Below are 17,030 nucleotides of genomic sequence, written 5' to 3'. Positions count from 1 at the left end.
AAATACAGCCTAGGTGCGTTCTTGTTTCCTTACCTCGCCCTCCCTAGATGATTCTGTCGCTGCTTGATGAATGGCTTGGGCTGCCAATTCGTATTTCCCTCCCCAGTCAAAGTAGCAGAGCTTGGGCTGGGAACCGGGGTGATCGAATGTAACCGATGATTTTTTGAATAGAGCAGTGTGCACGTCTTCCGTAGTCAGTGGAAGGAGAGTCGCGTTTTGCACTCGATGTGACCCCCTCCCCAGCCCTTTAAAGGCGCCCTCTGCCTCTGTGCTAGTCAGCCACTAGTGGTTGTGAATATCACAACACAAACTTTGTCCTGCTGGGGGTGTAAAGACTGGAAAGAGGAAAAAAGGATATCAGTGGGAGGTGTAGTGGAAGAAGCTTTATAAAAAATGACAGATGTGGTGAAGACAGTGCAGGCTTCCGGCTCATGGAGGAGCTGGCTGAGTAGGTGGAGATTTCTGATCTGAGCTGCTTCAAGGTGTTGCTTGTGTGAGTGGCTTCAGGGGAAGGTGAAGGATTCCCAAGAGAAATGGGGGTGACGGGAAGGAATTCTGAAAGCCCCTGTGCTCCCGACACAAATGTACACACACACGCTTCCTCTTTTCTGTAGCTCTCCTGCAGCAAGCCAGGAAAGGAGGGAGGAGAATGAAGCTAGATGTTTCATTCATTTCAGAGAAGAAAACAAAGCCCGAAGAGGGATGTTTGGGTTGAGGTCCCTGCTTCCAATCCTGGTTTACTCGGGATTATCTCCCTGGGTTGGCCAAACTTGCTTGCCTGGGAGGTGAGCTGGGTGTGAAAGCCTAAGGGAGAAGAGACAGCTTGCTCCATTTGAGGGGCAGCGGGAGGCTTTGTGAGTGAGGCTGTGGGGGAGGACCCATCATTTCACTGGGAAGCAAGATGTGTTTTCTTAGATGCTAACCCTTGAGCAATTTCTGTCCCTTTGAAGCGCTTCATTCGGATCTCAGGGCTCTTTTAACTACAATTTCTTCCATCTAATATAGAAAGAACCCTGCTTATTTACCCTTAAAATAACTGCTATGCTTTATTAAAAATGGAATGATTCATTCCTAGAATAGAAAAAATAAGGTATGTGGTGGGGGTGCCTGGCAGAGGTAAATCATTATTTGCTGTTGAGCTGTGCAGGGGCTTCAGAGGATGTAAGAGTGTCCATGACGATCACACTTAATTTACTCTGTGGGAAGCTTAGTAAGACTGAGAGGAATCATGAACTAAAAGAATATAAAGGTGGTGCCTTGTATTTATCCACCTACCTATCTCTTTACTTTCCCAAACTAGTTAGCAATTTGGATTTAGATTAAGGGCTAAGTAACCCTTTACTGACTGAGAAGGGCAAAGAAAGAACATCAGGGATGGTGCTGTAACCCCAAATATATTTAGAAAATAAGCTGAGGTATCCTCTGATTAGTACCTACAGCACTAATCTGCAGGAAGTACGTTGTTTCTTCTCTCAAGCCTGCTGTTTTGAAAAAAAAAAAAAAAAGATGTATTCCAAAAGAGAGCTTCAGCATTTCTTAACAAGCTATATTTAATGTGATTTTATCAGATAAAAATAAACTTTTATTTATCTTGCAAAATAGATGCATACATTCTTCCCCTCTTAATGCTTAATCTGTTTCTAGACAAAATAAATGATGAGAAAGCGCTTTAGACCCAGCCGTCTCATTTCTTTCTAAAAACCAAGTTAATAGAAAACAGCAGAAGCAAAACAAAGCATTCAATATAATCGTGGACACATTTGTCTAGAAATAAGGGCATTGGGAGATTTAATATTTGATTTTCAGCTCACCCTGCAGTCTGACCAGCCATTTTTCCATGGTATCCTCAAGTATAGGAAAATCAGTATGTAGGTAAGAAACAAGATGGAAATAACAAGTTCCAGCCAAAGTGAAATAGAAGTTAAATCTGGAAAAAGAAATGCACAGTGGAAAGAGGATGTTGCTTGTCTTATATTTTGCCATGTGTACATGTATTGTTTTCGAGTAAAAAGTAATTGTTGCCTGCCAGTTGCTAGGAATTTAGGAATTAACATGATGCTGTCGCTATCATCTTCCTCTTTCATCCTTCTCTTTCTTCTAGAAGATAAATGCCTTTTGCTACAGCATTCTTCAATGTCACTCCTCATAATCACTCACGGTAACCTCCTACACCTCATAGTTGGACCCTCCATCCTAACCCCTACCAAGTATTCTCCCACCTGACCAACTTCTACTGCTCCCTCTTGTGGCAGATATTCTCCCTGACTCTTCCTTGACTCCAGCGTTGTCTGGCATCCCTCTCAGCTCCTTGACTGTCTAGCACTTCAGCTCTAATTCTCAGCCGTCGGGGTGACTAACCAGGCCAGTGGGTTAGTGAAACTAGCTGTTTCTGCATTTGTCTGTGAACAAAGGAATCCGTGGTCCCCGGAGAAGTATCTGAGGTTTAGTGGAAGTAAATGTCAGGTGTTTTCTGACCCACTGGGATGGGCTAGACGCTGGGCATGTCAGCCTTTGGCATTATTTGCCTTTGAGGTTTTGATTTGGAGTCAGAGAGTCCTTTGGGGTCTCATTAAGTGCACAGAGGTTATTTTCCACTTCCTTTCTTTTCCAAAGAGAAATATATTGTCTCTGTCTCTGCTTCTGTCTCTCTGTTTTCCCAGTCTCTTATAAGCACACACACACACACACACACACACACACACACACACTCATGCACACACACACACACACACACACACACACACTACAAAGTACATTAGTGTGCATAGTACATATTTTGAAGACTTAATCCATCACTGGGTTTTCAGTTGTACAGGGTAATCACACAGCCCACCCTTACTGGCATGTTTTCATCAAAGGTCGTTCAGGATACAAATAGGGAGAGCTGTTGCCTTCGTCTGGTACACAGACTCAGCGTGGGAAGACAGTTTCTCACAGTCATTAAAGCCTCATCTTATTTGTAGATTCTTTTTCCTGGCTTTCTATTAAACCTGAAGTGTTTCATTTCTACATTTACAGTTGCTGTTTCATCTTCCTTCTTCAGAGTAAAGTAAAAAGGACCAGAGAGACAAATATTAAGGAAATTGCATTTTCCCTTTCCCTGAAACTTTCTAGCCAATTTCATAAGGAAGGAAAAAGTGTGGAAGGACAATGTAGCCGAAGCAAAACAACGTTTTGTTGCCCACGGCAAGTGGATCATAGGCAGCAGCCTGTCAAGTGATTGGAAAATGGGCACCACATTCCCAGAGTCAAGGCATTTACCCACTGTTTTTACAGGACAAAAATTCCCCAATAAATTCCTGCTAAAGTCACTCACCTGAATAAAGGAATTACAGCTAGCAGCTCACTAGTAAAATGCACTGGCATTATATGAGAAAGAGCTACCTCTGGCATGTGTTTAGTTTAGTTTTGAACTCAGGCTGGTTTATTCCATCCACCAACAGAGAGAAAGTCCTGGCACACAGGAAGCTGCAGAGGAAGTGAAAGAAGTTGAAAGCTAGGTTTCTGCCCAGTGAGGGCCTTCCCAGGACTGTTCTGTGGGTAAGTGTAGCTAGCAGGGGGCCTGAGAATGGGGCTGTCCTTGGAGGGCTAGAGAGTAATCACAAAGAGACAGAGAGAATCGTCCACACCAATATTTCACTCCAAGGCAGCAAACATGGCAAAAATTGGAAATGTAGCCTTTTTAATTCTTCTAGAAAATGAAAATATTTTTCTGAGTGACTTAATATGCTTCTAATTTGCAGTGAGATCTACAGGATTGTTTTTGCGGTATTCATAGTGGTAGCCTAGAAGACAGTAGTGCAATAATAGCAAATTAAAGGAGTGGTTTCTTGCACATGTGCTGGGCCTGGGAAAATATGTATAAGTGAGATAGTCCACCTTAAATTTTAAGGAAGGCAGAGTAAATTGCCCTGCAGATGTCACTGCATATGAAGTCAGAATATTTCTTCCATTGACTGTATTGTGAAATTAAGTCAGATGAGGTGGTGATTCAGCAATTTGCACCAACCCGACTGTGACATGCATTGAGCACACGCAGTGTACAAAGGCCCTGTGCCAGGGTTTGCAGAGAATGCAGACAGTGAGAAGTCGTTTGACAGCTCTCATGGTGCAGAAAGGACTCATCTAGTTGTTTTCTACTAGCTTTCTAATTTAATGCTTGTTAGTACATTACCAAGAAGTATCATTATCTTAATTTAAAGATGCAGGTAGGGGCGGGGAAGGTGGCTCAGTGGAATAATCGCTTCCCTGGCAAGTGCAAGGGCCTGAGTTCAATCCCCGGTTCCGCCAATAAAAAACAGAAGAAGAAGAAGAAGAAGATGCAGGTTACACCCTTGTGCATAGGTTTGTAGCTGGTGGTCAGTGTGTGATGTCATGCAAGGGCTGTGCTCTTGTTACACAAGGGTCCTCTGATTTGGAAATGTCATATTGAGATCATTTACATGTGAAATAACAGGGCAGAGTGACATAAATCATCACAATGCAACCGAGCAAGGTACTAGAGGAGTTAGATGCAGGAAAAGAACATCAGCCACGGCTTCACGGACGTGGGGATATTCGAGTTTGTTCTCAGAGTGAAGAGAATCTGAAAAACAATGCCTGGCATTATTGAGATATGTAAACAATGCCCCAGGTAATTTATGGCACAAGCAACCCAGGGGCCATGTTAGGACGATTTTCAGACTCTTGAGATCTGCTCTGTGTACCAGCCAGCACTGTGCCACAGGCACTGTGGGCCTGGAGCACATGGTAGAATAAATCACGTCACAGATGGATTTCACCCTTGAAACCAACATGGAAGATGAACTTGCAGTGTAACTTTGGAGGAGAGACCTTGTAACAGTCAGAGTTGAAGCAAGGGGCAGGGCACCTGCTAGCCTGTTTCTCCCATAGCTTAGGGGACTGTGTCTCCCATACTATAATTCTGGGTGCTTTTTATTTTCCCTTGGCACTGATGGCCCTGAGGCTTTCTCATTTGAGACACCCCAGCTTCTCATTCCTTCTGGTTCTCCTTAAAGCAGCTCAGGGCTGCCCTTGGGTTTTCTCTTTACTTCACAGAAAGTTCCCAGTCCCAACCACAGGCGCAGGAACCTGGACTGCTTACTCTGCACCCAAACCCACACTTCCTCTGTAGACTGTTAGACCACCGACTGCGAGGAGCCTGTGCCGATTTTGGAGAAGTTGCATCTCTCAGAAGTTTCACATCATTCTTCCTTAATAATCTATCAGATACTGGGGCATGCATGGCCCCGAGCTGAAATGTATGAATGGTGCTGGGTGCAGTCAAGGGTGGCTTTTCTATGACTTCTCTCTGTTCGTTTTTCTCCTGGACGTGCAGTTCTTTTTATGAACTTGTATGCATCAATGGTCTTCTATGATACAATGGCTCGGACTGGAAGGGGCATCAAGCATCATCTAATTTTGTTTTGTTTTTGCTTTTTACCACTAAGCGAAGGGTACCATAGAAAGTTAGGTGATTTTATAAGAAAGAAACGGGAAATAGAATCAGATCTGTGACTCTGAAATCATTTCACCCAAGCACATGTACCCACTTTTTTTCTTTGACAATCTACAGAGTGAACCTTATCTATTAAATGTATATAATAATAATAGTAAAAAACTTTAGGGCATTTTGTGAGAAATAATAAATGAATTGTGATGTGAGTTCTCAGTAAGGCTTGACCAGCAAGTTGAGAAGGGAGAAGAGAGAGAGACAGAGAGAGTGAGAGAAGGGAAGGAGAGAGGGAGACAGACAGACAGACAGACCCAGGTTTTGCCTGTATGCCTTCACAGGACTAAGCCAATTGGTAGAGCAGAGTCATGCAAAGAAAAAGTAATAAAGATTCTCAAAATGACACATGCCAAAGATCATTATGTGTGTGCATAACTGTTGTTAAAATGATCATAAAGCAAATATGTTTTTTAATTTGTGAACTATAGGTTGTGGCACAATCACTATATTTTTGTAAAAAAGAATGAATCCACGCATAATATGCAAATAAGTTAATCCATGACTGAATGGGCAGGTCTGTTTTCCATCAAACATTTTTGGACACTGAAATTCAGACATCCCCTAGCTTTCACATTATGAACTTTATTTTTTTAATCCTTTAAAAATGCAAAACATTTTCATTTATGAGGCTTTCACAGAATACAAAAGGTACATTTGGTTTATTGACCATGATTTGCTAAGTTCTGAAGTACTCTGTGCATCAGCAGACACAGGCATGCCACAGGAGTAGTGTTGGGGCACATGACAACCATGTAGTGTGTAGTGTGAAAAAGAGTGGGTGGAGAAGCTCAGAGATCTTGTTTTAGAACCTAGTTTTGTCAATTCCGTGATGTGTGGCTTCTCAGATGCTTCAGTCAGCAGGCCTGAGTTTCCTTATTGGGAAGTGAGGGGGCGCAGCTAGTTGATTTTTAAGGGTCTCCTTAGCGCTGAAAAAAGTTTGCAAGGGGAAGTGTGACATTTCATTTGAGATGGGTCATGGAGACATAAAGGCACACAAAGGACAATGGGATAGGTGTCGGGACATTTTCCATTTATTAGCTTAGGTTAGCAGGTATTGTGCTATGAAAGATCTTGAATCTAAGAGTGTAGGATTAGGGTGTCATTGCTGTGTGTCATGAGCAGAATCCCCAAATTTTGTAGATGAATCTGAGAGAAAGGAAGTGACTTATCTGAAAAGGTGGACCTGACCAGTAGGTCTGAGAACAATGCGTGTTTCTTTGACCTACTAGGCCAGTGGCCTTTCTGTCTACCATGTTGTCCCCAGCAGTGTGGCAGAAAGCAGTGACCTGGAGTTGGATAGCTCTGACTTCCAAAAAGGAAAGCCTCATACAAATTGCAGATGCTACTTTCCATATTTTCCAAGTATAATCTCATAACTCACATATCAAAAAAGTTGGACTTGTGAGTAGTCCCACGACAGACAAGGGCAATGGTAAAAGTGTCAGTCTCAGGCCCTGCTCTGTGGCAGCCGCCTCTTGCCTGGTTTCTCACGGAGTGTTTTCTAAATTTTAGTTTGGTGTAAACATAAGAAGTATATAATTCTTTATGCCTATGTTTTAAAATATATTCTAATTTTTAAATGTTTTTTTGTCATATTCTGTAGGGACTTAAAGTTCAACATATCAATACTTGATGAAAAATACCTGTTCGGTGTTATGCCTAAAATGTTTGATATGCAGACAGATAGTGAGGTTAAGCTTAACAGCCTAAGTTGTATGGTAATAACAATAAGCTTGTGTTCTGGATCGTTAGCAACCTAAGTTTGCAGACCAAAATTAGAGAAAAAGGAGGGCTGCAAGGAAGACCAACATTTTGACCCAAGCCTTCCAAGGTCGATTAAGACTCAGGACATGTGAGAACTTGTACTGTAACGTCATGTAACTCAGTAGTGTCCCAAATTTTCTGATCAAGGAGATTATGGGGCCAAAGAGGAAAGTGATCAATGATGCAGAGTGTGCCTCAGGAGAGTCACATGGAGAGAAAACATTCTCTCAGGCTTTCACAGAGAGCACATTGGCCAAGCAATGGCCGTGACTCATCCACATGGCTGACACTGACCAAGGTTCTACAATCTGAGGTACAGGATTTCAGGATAAATCCTGAGGGGATTTCACTGACCTTATCATACTCAAAAGTTACAACTCTTGTTGCATAGGTCTTGCTTTACCTTGGTCTTAACCATCCAGCAGAAAAGTATAAAAACGAAATATAAGAAGTAAAGCCATACTGTCATGTTGAGCTGTAGGGGACTCAGGTCAACAATTTCTGACATTGCCGGTCAAGTGGAAGACCCAATACTATTATGGGCTACTGGACTCTTTTAAAATATTTTGCTGAGTTTACACACCTATAATATTCAAATAACAGAACTTAACAAAAAAAAAGGAATACAGATGAATGTCCATTTTGTATCTGTGTATTCAGAATGGTTAGGATAGATATATAGTTACATTCTCTTAATGAATAGAGTGATTTGTTCTAATAGTGTTTGTAAATAGGATATCATGTCTGCATCTTGTACAGCAATTAACCACTAGGAAGAATGTATGCAATGTGTTATTATTGAAACTGTCCTACTAATTTGATTTGAAACTGTCTCATTGCTATTTGTTTATCAATAAAATTATGGGAAAAAAATTTAGCTTGGGAGATGCTTCTTTAGCAGACCCTGCCCTAACAGTCTCCTAGTTCAGGTTCTGCATTATGTACTCTTACAACATTATGTTTTTCCTAGACAGCATTTAACAGTAAGTAACTATTCTTTCTAAAATACTAATTTATAACATCTGTCAACTGTCTTTTGGCGAAATCTTAAATTTCATGAAGAGAGAGATTGTTTGTTTCTTGTTTCTAGCCTCTGTGGCTTGCACATTGCCAGACACATAAAAGACGTTAGGTATTGGTTTATTATAATTAATTTTTAACTGATACATAAAAGCATAATTTTTCATGGTAATGAATTGACATATAATTTTCCATATATGATATATATGTCTATATAGTATAATATTTAAGTCAGCTTCAACATATCAATCATTAGTTTCCAAACATCTATCATTTCTTTATGGTGACAAATTTTATTTATGAAAAAATAAAATCTCATGACAAAATAATATTAATATGCTACATATCATTATCCTCAAAGTTTATTCAGTGTACAGGGCATAGATTTGCTGGATGAATGAATAAATGATCTTTTATTAGTCGTTAATACTGTAGAAAACCTTTGCTTAAGCAAAGGCTTAACAGGTAGAAATTATCTTCCCTTTTTAATTAAATGATTACATCATTAGCATTGATTTCTCCACTGAATGTTTGTAACTTTTTCAATGGCCCGGCTCAGGAGTTATCTTTGTGGCAGACAAAGGCCTGTCCATCGCAATCCTCATTTGTAAGAAAATGGCCATAATGCAGTAATTCTACCATAGTTGCCCACACTAAAGCCATAACCCTTAAGCTAATGTTTAAACAAGTCTTCAAACACAGGTGTGGAGGACTGGTTTGAAGAGCACATTTACTAGCAGCCCTCTGTAGAGAGACACTGTATGTTTTACAAAGTGCTTGGGAATTTGTATGAAAATTATGCATTTTTCATAGATTATCATTACTGTATTTATTTCTCTAAATAATAGGATTTGACAAGTTTCTTTGCTACTTCCCCTTTTTAAAATTTACTAGTTCCTGTGAATTTACACTTGGTTTCAAAAACAAGACGCTTAGGATTTTGTTGACAATTTTAGAAAATTGTAGCACAGAATATTTATGAAGGGTGACCATTAAGTAAGCATCTATGCTCTTGACTCTGTTCCTGGATCTTTTTATTTCTTACTTCCACTCTTCTCAAGAGCATCTTATTCTTTCAAGGACTGTGATTTGAAACTCTGCAGGAAAACCTGAAAGTCTTGCAAGCTTCAAGTTAATAGGGTTCCAGCTCCTGAAAAGCTTTCTACTTGAGGATGAAGCTTCATGACTCATGGAAAAATACTCATGAAAATCACCAGCCTCTGCTGACACAGCCAGCATTTCCCTTGTGAGAGACAGTTGAAAAAAGAGAAAGTCATTCGTGTGTTCCCATCACACACCTTGAAATTGAATTCTATGTTCAACACCCCGAGGCTGAAGAGGCACACAGAGAAGGAAGAGGAAAGGGACTACAGCACAAATCAGACTCACTCTTGAGTTAAAGTAGAGAGGAGCTGTCATTTAGGGAACAGAGTTTTCCTCATCACCCAAGCATTCCAGTCAGGGGCTCAAGTTTCTGCATGGTTTTTCTTTCTACAAAGGGCTTGCACATGGATTCTACTCAAATTTATGAAGACTTGTGTTCATCCTGAGACTTAGGTGCATGACCATGGAGTATCCTCATGGTCTTCACTTGTTTCTTCTAAGAGAAAGCACAACTCATCCACAGCGACACACAGGTGTCCTTGAGCTACTTGAGTGCTTCAGAGTCCTCTTTGGTGTCCCTGGGACCTCCCTTCAAGGCCTTTCCTCCCTATGTTCCAGTATCCTAAGTTCCTAACACACTAAGGGGGTTCATGTTCCATTCTTAGAGTCTCAATCTGGTAGATGAAAAGCCCATCTGCTGTATTATTGGCACTAGGAAGACCCACCCCATGGTCTTCTTACATTCAGGCACTGGTTTCCTCCTGGTACATACTTATCTTGCTCTCCAGGGTAGTTGCTTGCGAAGTTTGCACCTGCCTTTGAGCCAGTTTCCTTCTCTATTTAGTTCTTTTCTTTTTCTTCTTCTCCCCTTTACACCAGTGCTTCTCAAGGAGGGTGTCAGGCCCACTACTCAATCTGGGGGTTAGAGCACGAAATTTGGAGTTTTTCTTTAGACTTGTCCCATATCTGATCATAAGGCCCAGGTGTCTAACTTTACTGAGTTTCCCAGGTGACAGTTAGGTCAGTTGCGGATGAAGAAGCTTTGTTTTCTGCCTTTGTGCAGTCACCTCTTCCTTCTAGTGCTTTCCAGCTTCTGTCATTCTTCTGATCCTCTGCTTTGTGCATGTCTCCTTCATCTTCCTAATCCTAAGGCACTAACATTAAGTCACTAATTTCCGGAACTGTGCGCCAGTTGTCTTTATTGTTCTCAGAGAGTCAGTTATGGAGGCCGTGCAGCAGATCCTCAAATTCAAGAAAAATCTGTTTGTTCCAGAACTAGAAACACACACACATGCACACATGCAGGTGCGCGCACGAGCACACACACACACACATACACGGACCCACACAAAACATACTGCATATACAAATTTCTTAACATTAAAGGTCAAAATGCTGGTGTGGAAACATATTATTCAGTAAGTGTTTTTTGGGGTCACCTAGTTATAAAAGCACGCACATGACCTAATTCTTTTTAATTGTGTACAGTCAAACATAAAGAAAGTCTTCTTTTTCTCTTCAGGATTGACAGTGAATACATTATCTGAAATAGTTAGCAGTGCCCATCAGGAACCTCCTGGAAGGGGCACAAAGTACAGAGGAGCTGTTCCCCTCTCTTGGAGTGAATTACACTTGAAATCTCTCTACTGTGGGACTGCGCACCTAATGAGCCAAAGTCTTTCAAACCCTGATTGTAGTGAATAGAGGCCCCAGGTGCAGGAACGTTCACCAGGGCACTGGGTCATTCATTCCAGTGCTCAGTGCACTTAAGACGCTGGGAAAAATCTCTCTTCTTCCCTAGCAATATAAGAAATCTGTCTCCCAGGTAGGAGAGGACTGTCCCTGTGGTAGTGTCCCACTGGCTTGTGAGTTGCTCAAGAGACGTAATCTGCCCATTTTTATAACACTGTGTCTGGCATGGGGAAGTGCCTAAGGAAAGCTTGGCAGGTCAGTGTGTTATCCTTGGAGTTTTAAAATTCCTGACCAGTTTGAAATTTAAGAAAGAATCCTGATGTTTAAGACAGTAAACTTGTCAGCTGCACTGGGATTCTTCTTTTTTGCTACTAGGGATTGAACTTGAGGCCTCGCACTTAGCAATGCGCTTGTGCTGCTGAGCTATAGCCCCACACTTGCACTGGGATTCTTGAAAAATATGTTAGTTCATTAGGAGTAATGCATTAACTTACTTGTTTTGACCAAATTTTATATTTCCCCCAGCTCCCACCTTTGATCCAGTCCTCTGTTTTTATTTTACTTTTGCTGTTTTACTGTATGACAGCTTTCTGTGTTTTCCTTCTTTCTGAGCAAATCGGAAAAACAAAACAAAACAAAACAAACAAAAAAAAAAAACTGGGTTTGTTCCACGACTTGGGAATAATTCTAGACCTCAGACCTCAGGTGGTGATGCCTTGAAGGATCATCCTCCCTTGCTACATGGCGAACAGGAGTGCTTACAAAGCATAAGCTTAGGGAGCGGGGAAGAGTGAGCAATGTGCACCACCCCTCAAGCGGCCGTGTAACCCATGCATGCTTTTGTAGAGGTTCTTCTGTGCTAAGTGCATAAATGCAAAGCTCTTTGTCCTCAACCATAGCATTTGTTGACCTTGGTAGTGGAGATAAACTAGCTAATATTATGATGGTATAATGAGAAATAGCTGGGTTGAAATCCTGCGTCTGTGCTGTGTTTGTGTGATTTTAGCTAACTTGCTCTTATGAGGTATTTGTTTACCTAGTTTATAAAATGAGAATGCTACTACACACCTCCTTGCAGTATTTTCCAGAAGGTCAAGGGTAGTGAATACAAAGCGGCTAACACAGCACCTGGGACAAAGCATCCTAGTCATTGACTTCAGTTTTTATTGTCATTAGTCATTATTGTCACGGAATAGAGACCTAAAAGCCCTGTTTTGTGGCCCTGGTACATGATAATTTTAAGGACAGTCCTGCCTGATTTCATATGAAGCCCAAGGTTATCAAAACACCTTCTGTCTGAGTTTTTTTTTTTTTTTAAACTTACTTTCTACTAGAATAGTTTCCTTTTCCAGTTTTTTTTCTGCCTATGCTTTCTCGTTAGCATGCAGAGGTATTAAAATTGAGTTCTTGGTGCTTTATTCCTTTTTATAGGGCCACTATCATGAAGATTTTTTGGTGTTTGACAAGATATCTTCTGATTATATTCTGAAAAAAAAAAAAATAGTAGGTCTGCATCCTGGAGGAGGTCCACAGTTTTAAGGCCTTCTCAGCAGAGGAGAAACAATCCACAAGTCAGGGCTATGGTAGGGAGACCTAAACCTACAGCCGAGAAGGAGCCTGGCCTCCAGGCCCACCTTTGTGCTGTGGGTCAGTTTTTACAACCGGAAATGCTTTGTATGAGCCTAAATGACAAGTTTCTCCTCTTTCACCTAACAATGATAGGACTGGATTTTCAACAGGATGCTGACCCTGCTCATTTCAGAGCAAACCCATTTCACAATAGAGTACCTTCAAATGTAGTTAGTTGCCTAGGTCCAGCTCAAATATTGATCCAGCACCAGAGACTGGGCAAGTCAGCGCATGACACGCTGATAGTTATTTTATATATTCACAAGCATACTTTTCACACAGCATCTTTACGTGAATCTTTCACGTGCTACAATCTCTAGGAAATGAAAATATCAGTGAAAAAAAAAAAAAGAAAAGAAAAGAAGCCCCTCCTTACATAGTTTCTCTCTTGTCAGAGAAAGACAATACAACCATTGAATGCATTAGAGAACATGGACAAGTAGAAAGTCCATTTTTCTACATGGACATATAGAAAAATAAAGTAGGGCAGAGAACTATCAGGATATCAGGTGAATTTCCAACAACTTCTTTATTCTCCTGAATCCAAAATCCATCTTTCTTTTTTCTTTTTTTTTTTTTCTATTTTTTTTGAGAACCAGGGCTTGAACTCAGGCCCTTGCACTTGCCAGGGAAGCGCTTATTCCACTGAGCCATCTCCCTGGCCCCCTGATCTTTCTTTTCTTGACTGACTCTTACTAATTGCTTCTTTTCCTGAAACAAATGAAATTGTTATATTCTGACATGCAATGGAGCCCTGACTGCAGTCTTGTAAGATTAGGCAGAAGGCCTTGCAGATCTCACATGACCTCTTATAACTTGTCCCCTGTACATCTGTCCCAATTTATCATTCAGGAGAGAGGAAACTGTTTCTTTGGGAAAAAAAAAATTAAAAAGTTCTGAGAAAGCTTTGCACAAAGTCACCATGAAAATTGAGATCTTCCTGAAGTCTGGCCTTTGTCTGATAGTGTAAGGTCAGGATGCGGACGGTAATTTGCCTGTTATGTGGGATGGTCTCTGGTGCCACCTCTTTATCTAGCAACATTTGGAAGTGCTTGCCTCAGTGGTAGATAAAGATTCATCCTTGCTGTAGTGTTGCCTTTGAAAGAGATGAGCTGTTTAACTTGGAGGCTTTACATCAGCAAAAATTAAATGGAAGGGGATCCCGAGTCCTCATGAAGGCGAGTCAAGGCGAACCTTGGAATAACCTCCGCTGTCTACCAGCAGCAGGAGACCAGGCTGCTCCCTGTGCTGGGCAGGCGGCAGGGCCAGTGTGCTCTCTGTGTTAGTCGGGTGCTCCTGGAGAATCAGAACTGGCCGTGGTGTGCAGCAGGGCCTAGATGGTTCGCTGCCTCCCTCCTCTCTAGGCCTCTTTGCTGAGTAGGCCCTTTCTTATGCTTTACAAAGGCAGTCCTTTACAACCATCTGTCTTGCAGGTACGTGCTTCTCTTCTTTTTTAAAAATTTTACTAGTGCATTGTTGTCGTGCATAATGATTGCATTCTCTGTGAGTAGTTGGCACGCGTACATGACACATCTTAATTCTTTTACTTTCCTCCACCTCTTGGTCTTTTTCCCACTTAGAAAAGATTTATCTCCCTATTTCCTATTATTGATCTTTTGTTTTGCTCTTACTTGATTTATATGTTGGGTTTCTCATATAGAGAAATCATACAATATTTAAGTTGTGTGTCTGATTTATTTCACTTAGCATCATGGTCTCGATGTGAATCCATTTTCTGCAAGTGACTCAAACTTATCCTTCTTTATAGCAGAGTTGTAGTACTTACATACTCATCCTGTCCCCCCTCAGCAGGGTTAGCAGCTGGATTACTGGCAGCTGGATTACTGACAGCTGGATGTCTTTTTATCATTTTTTCTCAGTGCTACTCAGGTTTTTAATCTGTGGATCTTGGCTGATGCTGTTTTTTTTTTTTTTTTTTTTTTTTTTAACTAAATAATGAGCAGAAGATAATTCAGGTTTTCTTCGCATTTACTGTGTTGGAGATTTATATAGACCACGTGGATATTCCTAAACTGATCTTTCTAGGCCATCAATGGCCAAAGATGATCTGAAGCTGCCATAAAAATCATCCTGCTTCTTTGTCCAGCATTTAGGAGATGAAGTCAGAATGTAAGGCCAGACTGTAAACTAAAATATCTATATCCTCTATCCTTATCTTTCTGCTTAATATTTATGTAAGTATATATATCTGAAGAGCTGTGGGGAAGAGTAAGGAGAACTTCATGAATTTGACGATGTGAGAAAGACCCTGAAAGAAATGAGACAAAATGAGAAAATAGAAACTGGCATTAGATAACACATATCCCACATCATCATAAGCCTTTGGATTTGGCACTAATTTTAATAAAGGAAGAAGAAAATGAATTGTGAAGAGTTCTTTCCAGTTGGGTCAGGGCCAATAAGTTACATCAGTGTTTGTGTCCACTGATTTTACAAGTTATAAAGTTGTTGCTTTTTGAATATAATTATGATATTTTTAGGTAACCTTAAAAGCCCCTCTTTTTTCCCTCTGAGAATGATTTTAGAGTTTTACTGATCAATCTAGTCAATATGTTGACTAAAAACATACTGTAACCTGTGGGCTAGAAGGCAAGACATTTTCTTGGCTGACCTAAGAGATCCCTGGGACAGTACACACAGGAAGAGGTTGCCAGGCAATTGCTAAAGGATCATAAGGATCCTTTATGGCCAAGGATCATAGGGCAGCTGTCTCCAGGCACACATTAGCCCTCATGCTGCCTCAGTCATTGATACTTGAGTCTCTAATCCATACAATAAAAGCCAGGCTGTTGGAAACCTTCCAAGAGACTGTTGCTAACGAGGCCTTCCTGACCCGGCATTTAAGGGCTAATTCAAGCCAAAGTCCAATAATTGTCAAAGGTTATTGTGTCTACTAATCAGGAGCAGCATAATGGACCAGTTAATTACATCAGTCTTGGAAACAGACCTGAATTTTGAATCTTAACTCCGGAGTCTATTCTCTATGTCTTTCAGTAAATCTTTGACCTACCTAAGCCTCAGTTATACCACTTTAAGAATGGGCTAAAGAGTGCCTACTATGTAGTTGTCTTGATGGATGCTGTGTACCGCATGAGTCAAGGGGGTGCTGTTTATGAAGACTATAATGAAAATGATGACCCTAGGAATTCTGTAACACAGACATTCTGGTTATTGTAAGTACTAGATGTAACTGGTACATTCAATGGGTTCATCATGAAACTAGGAGCACTTTTAAGGAATAAAATGCAATATTAGTTTCTTGGGAAATTGACTGTGATTGGCTGTTTGGCTCTTCTTGGAAACTTGATTTTAAGAGTGAAAGAGAAAAATAGTTTTAAGAACATAAAACATTATCTGCAAAACCTGGACATGAGAAAGTGTTGTCTAATTAAGTGAGTGGAAGGAATTTCTCTATGCTGTAATTCAGAGGTCAGATCATAAAAGATTTTGAACAAAGTATAGAGGAGTGTGAACTTTGACCATGGGGAAATACATAGTAGGCAAGCATCGATGAGGTATAAGAGATGTAAGTGTATCAGACATACTATACCCCTTAGGAAATTCGTTTTGTCTGAAATATGAAAAGTGGAATGAAGATTTTGGCAGTAATTTGCAAGCAGTGGTCCATTTTTTCAGTCTTCGAGCCAGACACAGGTTTGAATCTTTCTTTAGCACTTACTATCTCTTTTCAGTACCATTGCTTATTAAGTATATTTAACTTTTCTAATCCTTATAGGCATCCAAGACACTTTAAGTTGTAGATCTTCCAAAAGAATCACCGAAAATATTTTGCTTTTTAAATGTTACCTGTCTGACATAACATTTTGTCTGCCTGTCAGGTATTGGGATCACTTTTAAATAAGATTTTATCACAATAGGCAAGAGCTGCTTCCCCTGTTTCTACCCTTGCCCCTGCAATGTATTATTTATCTGATTCTTCGTGTCCCCTCTTTTTTAAAAAATAATTTTATTGAGAAACAAATAGCAGTGAGACAGTTTCAAAACCAATTAGTAGGACAGTTTCAATAATTGATACATTTCATGTTGTTGTCTTCTTAGTGGTCATTCATAGTATAAGATGCAGACATGATATCCTGTCCACAAACACTATTAGAACAAATCTTTCTATTCATTGAACTGAGAGAAAGTAGCTGTATATCTGTCTTAACTTTTGAATATACAGATACAAAATGGTCCTTCATTTGTACCCCTTTTTTTCTGTTTTAGTTTTGTCAGAGAAATTTCATGTCCCTTCTAAAAGGAAAAGATCACACTCCGATCAGAACTT

The 17,030-nt window shown here is 40.5% G+C and overlaps 1 protein-coding gene across 7 annotated transcripts in view; it reads left to right on the top strand.

The window, feature by feature from the left end:
* Positions 1-17,030, top strand: part of Slc8a1 (solute carrier family 8 member A1) — a 401,459-nt gene that overhangs the window by 68,291 nt on the left and 316,138 nt on the right. The window lies entirely within an intron of this gene.

The sequence above is a fragment of the Octodon degus genome, unplaced genomic scaffold, assembly GCF_000260255.1.
Source record: "Octodon degus isolate 3935 unplaced genomic scaffold, OctDeg1.0 scaffold00020, whole genome shotgun sequence".
Classification (NCBI taxonomy): Eukaryota; Metazoa; Chordata; class Mammalia; order Rodentia; family Octodontidae; genus Octodon; species Octodon degus.
This window is presented reverse-complemented; position numbering and strand designations above follow the sequence as displayed.